At 35.4% G+C, this 13,312-nt stretch overlaps 1 pseudogene; it reads right to left on the bottom strand.

Annotated features, from left to right (window-relative positions):
* Window positions 1-7,936: 7,936 nt before the first annotated feature.
* LOC147292705 (L-type lectin-domain containing receptor kinase IX.1 pseudogene) lies at window positions 7,937-10,110 on the bottom strand (annotated as a pseudogene).
* Between the last annotated feature and the right edge of the window lie 3,202 nt (window positions 10,111-13,312).

Here is a 13,312-nt window from a genome sequence, read left to right as displayed (position 1 = left end):
TGTGTTTCTTTTCATGGTGTTTGTTCAAAATTTTAAACTTTTCATTAATTAAATGTGAATTATTCCATTGGGGCCTTGCCTTTGTCATTTGATCTGGTAACAATTGGAACATCATACAATGACTCAACTTCTTTAGAACATGTTGGCCTCTTTCCATTATCATTTGCTTCAACTTCTTTAGAACATGTTGGCCCCTTTCCACTATCATCTGCCTCAACTTTTGCTTCACTACCATCAACTTGTGCCCTATCACCTTCTGCTACCCCTCCAACAGCCTGTGCTTCCCCTCCAGTAGCATGTTTTTCTACATCAATAATATCAGGTTGTGATTCATTATTTTCAATTAGATTCTGGTGGGTGGATATGATGTAATATACTGATGCAACCTTATTCACTTGATTTTCGCAACACCTCAGCACACATTGATCATGTAAGACAGGTTCCCATCCAAAATTTGGAGGATAGCCAGCCAGCCTATAATAAGACAATAGTGGCACCAAATACCTTGAAATCCCATCAAATTCAAATAAGGACATGTAGTCCAAATTGCAATAGTCTGCCCAAACAACCTTCCCACCTTCATAAATGCTCACACCTGTTTCAGGATTTAAAGTCACCAAGGTACCCCCATGATGTATTTCCAAGGTAAAGTGATCAGGATTACTTGCATAGCAAATACATATTAAGCATATAACCAAACTAGGTAACTATTTTAACACATATTAAGTAATGAATAAAATAGTTAATTAATTATGCATTTCATAAATGCATAAACCCTTTACTGTTTTACAACACCAAATGACTAATTAAGTAATGGAATACATCATTGACTAACTAAGAATTTGTCTAACTATTTCACTAATTAAGCAATTATTGAATTAATTTTACTAATTAAGCAATTAGCAAATTAATTTTACTAATTAAGCATGTCAATAAACCCTATTATTTAAGGTACTATTTTTGCAGATAAGTACTGAAATTGAAGTCAACAATTAATCCAACCCACCTCAGTCCCCACTGCCACCCACCTCTAATTTATTCCACATATTGGTCCTAACAACCCATAAAGGCCAAAAGCCACAACAAAACTCCAAAATGTCAACGCAGTAGAGGCAAAAAAGAAATCGAATCTATGATATAAAGAGACAACAGAGAAACAACATCTATAAAAAGAAGGTATTTTTCAAATCGCACTTCATGGAAGAAACCAAAAGAATGATTAAACAATTCATCGAAGTACCACGGGGCCACTTATTGTAGTTCGGGGTATTCACACTTTCTCTGAGAAATTCGCCTATATCCATCTCCAGTCAGAGTCGCAATGATTCCCAAATATTCTGGAATCGATTTGCACTGGTAAAGCTTCCAGAAAACTAAAACCCTAAAGCTTTTGTTGAATGCGATGGGTTTGAAGGAATAAGATACGATGAGTCTTTGGTTTTCAGATTTGCTTTTTCTTTTTTGGACTTTCGTACAAAATGGCAGTTGGGATAGGCTACGTCTAATTTAATTGTGCACGAAAAGACAAAAATGCCCCTGCAAACTGGTCACGTGCTGGTCACATGATCAGTTTTTAACGGTAAATGTGACAAACTTGACGGAATGTCCTTGATTGAGCCACTTGAAAAATTATAGACCTTAATTGAAGCAAAGTGAAATAGGGATCCTTAACTGAAAATAGGGGTATAGTTATAGTCCTTTTGCTAATATTTTCCCTAATGTAAATTATGTCATACAAATTATACAATTAGTCCATGAAAGATTAAACAATTATATAGTTATTGTATATGTCTTTTTGTTATTAGGAGGTGATTATGCTTCGCAGTACACCTACTCTGCACATAGGATACTGAAGACGGTGAATATGTTAAACCTCATAGAAGCTCTATGTAGAACTAATTACTTATGTAATTCATGATGCAATATTGTAGTATAAATAAAATTGAGGTGTTTATTCAATAAAATTTATGTAATTTATAATTAATGAACCAATTTTATTTAACAGTATTTGCCTCCAGCACGCATTATATTCATCTTATATCACATGTATGCTACTATATAATTTGCTTTCTTCATTGTTTTATATCAATGTAGTAGATAATCTGTTAATAAACATATGTTAAAATTTCATTCAAAATTTCAGTATTTTGATAACAATTTTCGTCATTTCTGTCTAATTTTGTCGAAATCGAAATTCATTCGAAACTTCCATCCTCGAAACCCAAAATTTAACTCCTTGCATGGAACTAATCGAATATATATATATATATATATAGAGGGACCTTCAAGTGTGAAATCCTACATTTAGTATTAAATGTGGGATGGGGCGGATGGGCCCCCTCTATATAGTTTTTCAACAATCTGAACCGTCTATTGTTTAGGCCTTTATTCATAGATCATCCTTGCAAAAAATTAGTTAAATTGGAAATCATTTGCTTATCTAACTTTGATCAAACAAATAGACGATTTTATCAAAAATATTTGGTTTGTATAATTGTTTGATCAAAGTTAGATTGACAAATGATTTTTGATTTGGCTAATTTTTTGCAAGGATGATTTATGAATAAAGGCCTAAAAAGTAGAAGGTTCGGATTGTTGAAAAACTACATGGAGGGGTAAGTAAATTGTACATATATACTTTTAAAATTTAAATAATGAAATATAGAAAAGATGGCGATCTTAAGTCTTAAAAACAAATCTTAAAAGTGAGTAAGTTGGGTGTAGGTTATAATTCTATTTATCTTGAATCTAATGTGCAAATTGTTATTTCATGACTTTAGATGATAGGTGAAGATTTAACATCCGATGGTCATCTTATGGACGAAACTAAGGGAGTATGGAGTTTATTTAATAATTAGATATGTCGTCATGTTTCTACAACTTGTAATCACATGGCTCATTTGCTAGCTCAACATGTCTTGTCTTGTGATCATAGGGTAACCTGGGTTGATGAAGCATTTCACTGGCTTCACAATCAATTGGCTCTAAACTATGCAAGTATGCAACTCCTTGTGGTTTCAATGAAATTTTTCATTCAATAATAAAAAATAAAAAAAAAAAGTGATACAAAAGTGTAACGTAAGTAACAGATCAAAATTAACATATGGTCCCTTGATTATAAAGGCATGACAACACCCTTATTCAAAAGCATTCAAAATCCAAAAGGAAACTTGCAGTCCACTTTTTTAAATCAAGTCGTTGGACCCGTGCAAAATAGACAAAAAGGGATATGGTTAAACAATATAATTATATTCGTGCGCTCATGCCAACTAATGAGATTACCCATGTTTCATATCAGGGTAATGCCAAATATATTTTTACTTACGAGAAAAACTTTCCTATAACAAGGATATTGGCTGATTTGGCATCTCAAGAGATAGAAGATTTCCCGAAATTAAAGAAATTTTTATGTGATGAAGTATAAAAACATATGTACCATCATGTTATTAAATTGGAATACCAAATTAACCTTATCCTTATTACAGAGAAATTTCTCTATTTACTGAATATTTCGTACAAAGTAAAACTTAAAATCCTAAAAAGAAACTTTTCAGTTTTACGTTACGTCAACATCGTTTTTGTGAAGGGTAAAACTATAAATCATTTAAACAAATTAGTTTTTGGCTTGGCTTTAGTTGTCATTTTGCCCCCTCAACTATGACCCGGATGTCAAATTGCCCCTTAAACTTAAAATATGGTTAATTTATCCCTCTAACTTTTAAAAATAGGCCAATGTGACACACTCCATCAATTTCTTAAGATTCTGTCGGTATTTTTGTCCAAACACATGTCACGTGACATGCGTGTGTTGGTAAAATAGACAATACATACCCAAACTTGGGGTAAATTGACTATTATACCTAAAAAAAAAATAAAAAATGAAAAAAAGCAATAAAAATAAAAAATAGCAAATAAAATCAAATGGCTATTATTGTTCTCTTTTGTTTTTTATTTTATTTTAATCATAATAGTCATTTCAGCCCAACTTTGGACATTTTACCCTCACTCACATGGCACATGACATGTGTTAGGTGGATATATGAATGAAATATTGACAGAATGGGCCACATTGGCGTATTTTTAAAAGTTATGAGGGGTAAATCAACCAAATTCGTATAATGAGGCAATTTGACACCCAGGTCATAGTTGGGGGATAAAATGACTATTAAGGTTTTTTTATTTTTTATTTTTTGCCTTAAATGATTATATAGATATAGAGATTGTGTTGTCTGTTGGAAATTGATCATGTCAACGCAGCGAAAATAAAAATTCATATGATCATGTTTCAGATTGAAATATGATGCAATAAAACATGATTTATCCAAGGAGGATTCGTAGCTTATTTTTCTTGATTGGAAGTCCATCAATGTGTGAATCCACAAGTTCTCCATCATTTGGTTCTTCTAGTTACACAAAGATGTATGACCTCTAATTAGTCCACACTAGGAGGAGATGGGGGGATTAAGTTCACTGGAGAATGAGGGTGCTAGCTCTCTTTCACGAGTGTGGCTTTTAGAAATAGAAAGAGCGTAGAATGAATTCTACATGAACTTCCATTAGTTTGATTTCTCGACTTAAGGCCTTATTTATAGACTTGAGTGAAAACCATCTTTCCACTATAGGGGGGCCGGCCACCTATTCTTATGGACCAAGTTTATTGGTCCATTTGACTAGGTAATTAACCTTTAATTTTATTATTAATTAATTAACCCTTTAATTAATTAATAGCTCCATTAGCCCAATATTAATTACTTCACCACTTAATTAATTAATAAGCTCAGTAGCCCAATATCAATCAATTAACCCATTAGCCCAAAATTAATTAACCACTTAATTAATTAAAAGACCTATCATTTCTATTTTCATTAATTAGTTTAAAGTCCAATTAATTAACTCTTTAATTAATTTTGCTCAAGCCCATTTCTAAAACCATCTTACACCTATTGGCGTGTGACATTTTAGATTCCAATTTAATCCGGCAGTGAATTGGGACACGTTCTCAAAATAACCTAATCCGGGTAAAATTACCATTTTACTCTTAGGTCTCACACAAGTCAAGATTGACACCTAACAGAGTGTCATGACTACCCGGATTAACCGGAAGAGAGAAGATCCTATTCTGTCTTCGATTACAATACAATACAGTCTCTCTATCATCATATGTTCCTGAATTATGGGTAGGTATGGAATTCTGTCAACCCTAGCATATGGTCCTTGAGTCCAACACTTATGTATAGATTTCATTCGATCATGAAAGCTTATTTCCACGATCTAGTACTCTCGCCAGAGATTCTTGAATCTAGACATGTGTTGCTTCTTGAAACATCTCTCCTATTACCAAGAGTGATAGATTCTTTACTGAACACACATATGCCCAATATGCACCTTTAACTAAACTCTAGGAGCCTAGCCTTATGATACAGTCAAAGCATAGTGACCGAGCGCACATAACAGCCATGGTGTCTCAAGTCCAGGGACCAGTTGTATTATCAAAACTTAACGATTTCCTGTTTACGGGTGTGTAATACTCCATGACAGATATTCGTTCCTTTGGTCACGTTCAGTATTCAACCATATACTGGCACCCATGATCCTCTCCTAGTGTCTCTACACCAATAATCTGAGACCTATTATCCTAGACGTTAAGGAGAGATAGATCATGCTGGTTTTACCGGATTTAATATTGTCCAGATATCAATCCTGCAACCAGGAACAGTTTTAGGGCTGCCCATTGGTTTGATATTTACTGAACCGATCGATTACCGATCAAAATTTTTTGGTTTGGTAAATCGATTTTTCTTCGCTAAAAATCGAAAATCCGAAATCGAAAAAATACCAAAAAAGTTGGTTTGGTTTTGGTAAAAACAGAAAAAAAAAGTTGGTATACCGACTGATTACCAAAATTTATTACCGAAATACACCGAATTGATTTTGACTGAAAATTTCGAATAATTTTCCGAAATTTAGTTATATATATTTCATATAACTACATTAATATACTTAGTAGCTTATGGTCTATGTATACTAAAATTATTATAGTTATAGGGTATATAACCCTATGAGCCTATATCCTATATAATAATGTTTTAGTATATAATTTTAGTTATACCCCCTATATAATGAAATTAGTATACTTTATATACTCAATAGTCTATACATTAAACCTTATATAGTATATTCTAAAATTATTATATTAAAAATATAAACATAGGAAGGCTGAAATGAGTAAATGACAACCTTGTGGTTCAAACATAAGACCTGATGGGAAAGCTTGTTATATACCTTACTTACCTTGTGGAATTTATTTGAAAAATAAAAAGGTTTTGGGTTAATTTAATTTTTGTTTTAAGTTAGGTTTGACCCAAAATTGACTTTTTGTTATATTGGGCTTTTGGTTTCGAACTTGGACTCATTGGATAAGTCTCGAACTCACGAGTCCTTAGACGCGAACCGTACATATATCGAAGTTACGGATTGAGAGTTATGGGCTTTTGAAGTGAAGGGCAGTTTTGAAATTTTGTGACTTAGGATTTAATGAGTATAAAAGCTTCATTTTCAGACCTTTTCCCTCATTTTTCTCTCCCAACCGTCACCCTCACTCTCTCTTTCTCTCTATTCCCTCTCCTTGTCTTCTCTCCTCTACGCGCCAGCGCGTCTGGCGATGGATGTCGGCGAGGCCACCACCCAAAGAAGCGCCACCTCCCCTTCTGTCTTCCCCACTGACTCGTTAGCCTAGAAAAACCCCAGAAAATAAAACCCAACCCCAAATCCGATCTTAGCACTCGCCGGCGATCTCAGTTTTCTGGCGAAATTATATTGGATGGTTGGACCACTTGGGTCATCTCCCTCTTGTCAAGGCGAGCATGGTGGTTTGTTTGGATTGTTCATTGGACCACCCCAACTGGCCAATGGAAGCCAGAGAAGTCGCGGCTGCTCCGGTGACATTTCTAGCGAATCCAACGGTCGATTTGAGTCAACTCAAGTATAGAAATCAATCCTCTCAACTTGCTCTTGCTGTTTGTTGGCTCCGATTTGATCAGTTATTGAATTGATTTTCAAATTGGGTTTATTTGTGTTCTAGACTTCTAGTTAAATTGGGTTCAAAACTCTTGTATAATTAGTTTATTTTCTGGATTTTTTAGGTTTTTGGGTTCAATTGGTTCATTGGCATTTTAATATATTTTGCTTCTGTGATACTCTTGAGTCTTGTATAATTAGTTCATTGGCCAAATCCCAAAAATTCTGAAAAATGCCGAAGTATGAAGATGCCGAAAAATGCCGAATCCGAAAAAGTTGATTCGGTAATCGGCATCAAAATTGACTTACCAAAATTTTCGGTAATCAAATCGGTAAGGTCATTTACCGATTCGTTCTGACCGATGGGCAGCCCTAAACAATTTAGACTTCAAGTACTAAAAAATATAAGTCTCACTATCCTAACTTCTTTAGAACGTTATTCCTTTAACTTGAAATCATGGACCTCTATTATGTATACACACATATATTAGGATATAGTATGTATATGAAAGATGGAACATAAAAGACAGGTTTGCCCATGATGTTAGAAATATACACAATATGTTTATATATTAAAACGATTTGCATTAAAGCATATTCCAACAAACTTATATTAGTTTCTCAATTATTTTTTTTAAATTTAAAGATAATTTGAAGTTCCATAAAGTTGAGGTACTAAGTTGAAACAACATGTAAAGTTGAGGTACTAAATTGTAATTTGCTCATAAAAATATTTCCAAAAAAATAAATACAATTATATATTCAATTAAAAACTTATTTCTTATTAATTTTTTTTCATTTATATTGACTTTATATACAAACTAATACCAAATATATGGGTGAAAGTTTACAAACTTTATCACACCAGTCACACACACTCGAACAATAAAAGAGAAGGAACAATTTATTTTATTGGACTGAATGATCAAGTCTGATTGCTTGATCAAAACTTACAAACACATATCGCTTATATAGGGAGCTGAAACATTAATTACTAAAAACATTTATTTACTATAGTATATCATAATAATTAGATTAGACTTGTTGTGTGTACACAAGTGATGTTGATGGAGAAGAATTTGCTGCAGAAGATGTGGTGAACTGTGAAGAATTGGTGCTGTAACCATGGCCTGAAGACTCGGTTTGACCTCTTTCAAAACCAGTAGTACTATCACTGGACAAGATTGCTGAGAATGATAGTACTGGAGGAGGAGCAGAATAGGTTGGCACTGGCATCTCTGATGAGAGAATGGGCAATGGAACTTCGAAGTTAAGTACTTGGATTGCTTGTTGTATCAAAGGCCTGACAATATAATCTGGGTGAGCACACCACAACCCAACAATCATCAAGCATTCCATTTGTTCCTCATCAAAATCTCCACACAGTTTTGGATCGGCTGCTTCGAGGACTTTCCCTTCTCCATAAAGCTTCCAAACCCACTCCACCATGTTAATTTGACTCCTATCAAGCTCGGGATCGATCGGTTTTCTACCACAGGCTATCTCCAAAGCCACAATTCCAAAGCTATAGGCATCTGATTCCATGCTAGCCTTTCCTGTAGTGACATATTCAGGAGCCATATAGCCCCTGGTTCCAGCCAGGTGAACCGTTGTTTGGGATTGTTTTCCATGATCCACAAGCTGAGCTAACCCGAAATCCCCAAGTTTTGCGTTGAAGTTCGAGTCCAACATAACATTGCTGGCTTTGATATCCCTGTGCAGCACACATTGCTCCCATTCTTTGTGTAGATAGAACAACCCAGAGGCCAAGCCTTGAGCAATTCTGTATCTTGCCTCCCAAGCTAACAAGCTTTTTGCTTTGAACAGATGGGAATCTAAGCTACCGTTGGGCATGAGCTCGTAAACAAGTAGGAGTTCTCCTTTTTCGTGGCACCAACCCAGGAGTTGCACCAGATTCCTGTGCCTAAGTCGACTGATGATCCTTACTTCTGCACCATACTCCTTCATCCCTTGATTAGAGCTTCTTGATATCCTCTTCACAGCAACATCTGAGTTCAACTCTTTTATGAAGCCTTTATAAACCCCACCAAACCCTCCCTCTCCAAGCTTCTCTGCCTCTGCAAAATTACCTGTTGATCGAGCCAATCTGCTGTAGGAAAACTTCCTGGGGCCTGTTCCCTTTTCAAATTCCTCATCCATGCTGTCCCCTGTTTCCTTCTTCTTCCAAAACATGAACCAAACCAATCCCAACATACCAATAAAGATTACACATCCACCAACACCCAACCCAACTGCTAGTCCTGTATTGCCACTTCCTGACTTGGGTTTAACACCAGTGCTCAGACTCAGTGAAGTCGAATTAAAGCTCCATGAGTTGATCTTGTGCAGAGCAGTCGATGCACCGGTTGCAGCTGAGAACCCAACAATGACCAAATCCGGCAAGTACTGCAACAGATCAACTTTGTAATCAAGATAACTCATGACTTGGACACCATTCACATAACTAGTGAAGGCAACGCTAAGATTTTTTGAGCTAGAATCATAACTGATCCGAGCAGTATTTATTTGTCCATCAGTAATACTACCATTCCAAGGCGTGGTTTCATTAGACTTGACCGAATTTATGTCAATACCGACGTGATCATAAGGAGGGTCTAAGATGGATTCTATTTTATTCTCGTAGATATCAAACTCCACGGCGACAAACGGGTACTGATTCCTCGACGTACTGTTTCCATATTGGTCAAAGGGTAGGCCGAGGCTGCCACCTCCTCCTAGTGTGCTGTTGAGTGAGGACCCGTTCGGCGCCAGGAAGAAGGCGAGCCCGTCACCATAGGAAGTATGGTTTCGGGAATCGATTACAAATGTGAAATTAGTGGTGAAATCAGCGAGTTTACCTGTGGAGTTTTGGCGGAGGAGGAAGGGTGTGGAGTAGCTGGCTCGGCCAAAGCTTCCAATCTTGTCATCGTCTTCAGCGCTTTTGGTGAGTCGGAGGAATTGGCTGCTGATGGAAACATCTCCTTCTGGGATTATTTGACTGTTGAGCACAGTAAGGGAAAAGCTGAGGAAATCGAAATTCAATGGAGTTACACAATGTGTTATCAGAAACAAGAGAAGAAGAGTGAGTTGCATTTCTAAGCAGATGGAGGAAGCTTGAAGAAATGACATTATAATATCGATTGTCTAAGTAGAGACTCCGATCGAGCACAATTCATGTAGACTGCACGCAGCGTTCCATCATTTATAATTACTTTCAGTGGACCAATTAGGCTTGTTTTGACAGTGTTTTTAAATGGTTTAAAAGCTTTTTAATAGTTTTTACTTATGTTTGGCAAAAAAAAAAAAAAAAAAAAAAAACACTTAGAAGTGCTTCTGGGTGAAGCACCTACGAGATATTCCCCAAACAAGCCCTTAGTCTTGCAAGTTGACTGACTTCCATGGGGAGACAGCAGACTTATTATCTTGTATTTTTCTTTCTTTATTACTAATTTGTTTAGTTTTTAATGTTTTCATGGGGACTTTTCAGTTGAGAAGAAGAATGAATCAAAGCTTTGGTGAATGCCGGCAAGTACCGTGACAACCATTTCTATTTTTTTAAGCTTACAAACCAAATTGTCATTTAAAAATACGATTGCATGTCATTTAATTTAAAAATAATATTGTCATATTGTCATTTAAAAATAAAATTGTCATATTGTCATTTAAAAATACAATTGTCATGATCAGTGGTGGCTCAATGGAAAGTGAGGCCTAAGGCAAAATTACACAGAGGCCTTCCAAATATATTATTCAAAAATATTTTTTTTAAAAAAATCTTAAGTTAGGAGGCCTTTTTTTCTTAAGTTTTTCATATGAACAATACTTGGGTCCTCATGTTTGAGAACTAACATTGTCCTTATGGCCAATTAAATAAGCCCATGATAGGGTCCACTATCCTAACTCTCTTTTCTCTCTCATGGTAGAGCTCATTTAATTGATCATGAGGACAAGGTTGGTCCTCAAATATGAGGACCCAAACATTGTTCTTTTCATATCCAGATTCAAATTTCCTACTAGACATAATTAATATTACAAATAACAAACAAAAGTTAAAGTATGAGATACAATATTCAAGAACAATAAAACCTGTATTAAACTTTGAAGTAATGGCTTTGCTAGTCTGCACTTGTGGCATAGATGAACTAGCCCTTCCAGCAAAAAATCAGCTCGTAGGCTTGCTTCTTTTAGTTCATAATGCACAAATGAAACAGATGTGAGATGTCCCCGAAAACAATTCATGAAAAAAAATTTTTTGGCCTCGATCATTCATGAAGTAATTAATTCATCTATTCATGCTTTATCTCATGCCTAAGGGAATAAAAAAAATCAAAAATCCCACTAACAAATAATGAAGAATCTCACACCTAAACATTAAACAAGAAAGTGGAAAGCCTCTTTTTGAATTCTGAGGCCTAATTGGCTAATTATAAATATTTAAAGATTTTTTTTTTAATAGTGTGTCAAATACTTTTAATATGAGGCCTCCCTCAACATGAGGCCCTAGGCACAGACCTTGCTCGCCTTATGCTTGAGCCGGCACTGGTCATGATCGAGAGAGTTGGTAAGCTTACAAATTAACCAAATAATTGTCATTTAAAAATACAGCAGAACTTACCAATTCAAACCGAAATAATTTTAGTTGGAGGAGGACTTGATCAGACCTCCAAGCAATTGACCTTTCAGTTTGACATGATATTTATATATGTGCAGTATCTGCATGCTGGCTGTCCTTGAATATATACAAGTGATTCAATTTCAGTTCAATAAATTTTCACTTGAGAAGGCTGGAAATTAACGGAAATGGTTAAGATTCAGAATGGAGAGTTGGATTTTTCTGCTAATTTATTCATTGGTAATGTGACCCCTTGACATTTAGTAGTTTCTGCTTCTATACTCTTTTTGGTCCAATTAGACATTTAGTTTCCACTTTTTTTTTTTGGTCCAATTAGACATTAAGTAGTTTCTACTTCTACAAGTATATATTTATATACCCATGGAGAATGGCTTAAACATATAATATAAAAAGAGTTTTGCTCACTAAGTTCTGCTTAATTGTTTAGCTTAAGAGTATCTTCAATGGCTATGGTATAGGAAAAGGCAAACTGATTTTACAGTGCCATGTCACCTTTTCAGCCTCCACCAACGAAGCAATTCTAAGGCCTTCTACTTTGGTGTGTGCCATTTTTTGTATGTCAAACATATTTTGGGTCATCAAATAGTGTTATATTTTTAGGTCTCAGTTTTTGAACACCAATGGTGATTAAATGATGGTTAATTAATTTATAATATATAATTTCAATATTTATGAAAATGGTACTATTGGTTTTATTTTAACGAGGTCAATATTGAATTTTTTAATTTATTATCCAAATTGTAATTTCTCTAATTTTTCTCCACCAAATTGTCTTTTAACTTTTTTGTTATTTTTCAATGTTTAAAATGCATAAAAATGGTATACACAACATAATTTATTTTATTTCACGATACGAACGATGACAAGCACATAAAGGAAACCACACTGTCCGCTCAACCAGATACTAGAATGAAGACATAAATTAAACAATATGAACACCCAATAACAAATAAACGATGATACATCTTATTGTGTTGGAATCCCCACGACATTCTTCAGTGGTTGTCATGGGTTTGGGGCGAATCACGGACGTGGTCATAAACATTCTTATAAATTATACCAATATGAGATCTTATTTTGAGTTTCACAATCTTCACACAGTTGAATGCCCTTTCCACAGGTGCATTGAAATGGGTCTTTAGACTCTATTTCGTTTGCGTCCCACCTTAAACAATAATCACACAGTGGTGCATTTGCTTCGGGGGGCACTTACAGTATTGCATTATTGGGTCTTCTGCAAAGACAGCCTTACAATACTCACAAGGTGGTTCCTATAGCTCCCGCGGGGGGGGGGGGGGGGGGGGGGGAGAGGGCGGGGAAGGGGCGCACTTACATAAGCTCTCATCGAATTCTTGCCCAATGGAGAAGGAAGTCATTTCTAACAATTGGATGTGGGTGTATTGGGCTACCAATTAAACCTTGGAATTTATAGGGGAAAAAAACATGACTTTCCCATTAGATACATTGATGAATTCACAGATACTCGAATCCCACATGTAAAGCAACAATGATGTCCATGGGATGGAGTGTGGATTCGATCAGTGTATGGTATTGTCATTGTTTGAGTGAATTATTACTAGGACATCATCTCGTGAATATGTTGTATGTTTTCCTAGAACAAAATTATTTAACCTTTTTCCATGCTCTAGGTTAACTCGAAAG

The sequence above is a fragment of the Dryas octopetala genome, chromosome 2, assembly GCF_963921425.1.
Source record: "Dryas octopetala chromosome 2, drDryOcto1.1, whole genome shotgun sequence".
NCBI lineage: Eukaryota > Viridiplantae > Streptophyta > Magnoliopsida > Rosales > Rosaceae > Dryas > Dryas octopetala.
The sequence above is the reverse complement of the archived record's forward strand: the minus strand, read 5'-3'. Positions and strand labels throughout refer to the sequence as shown.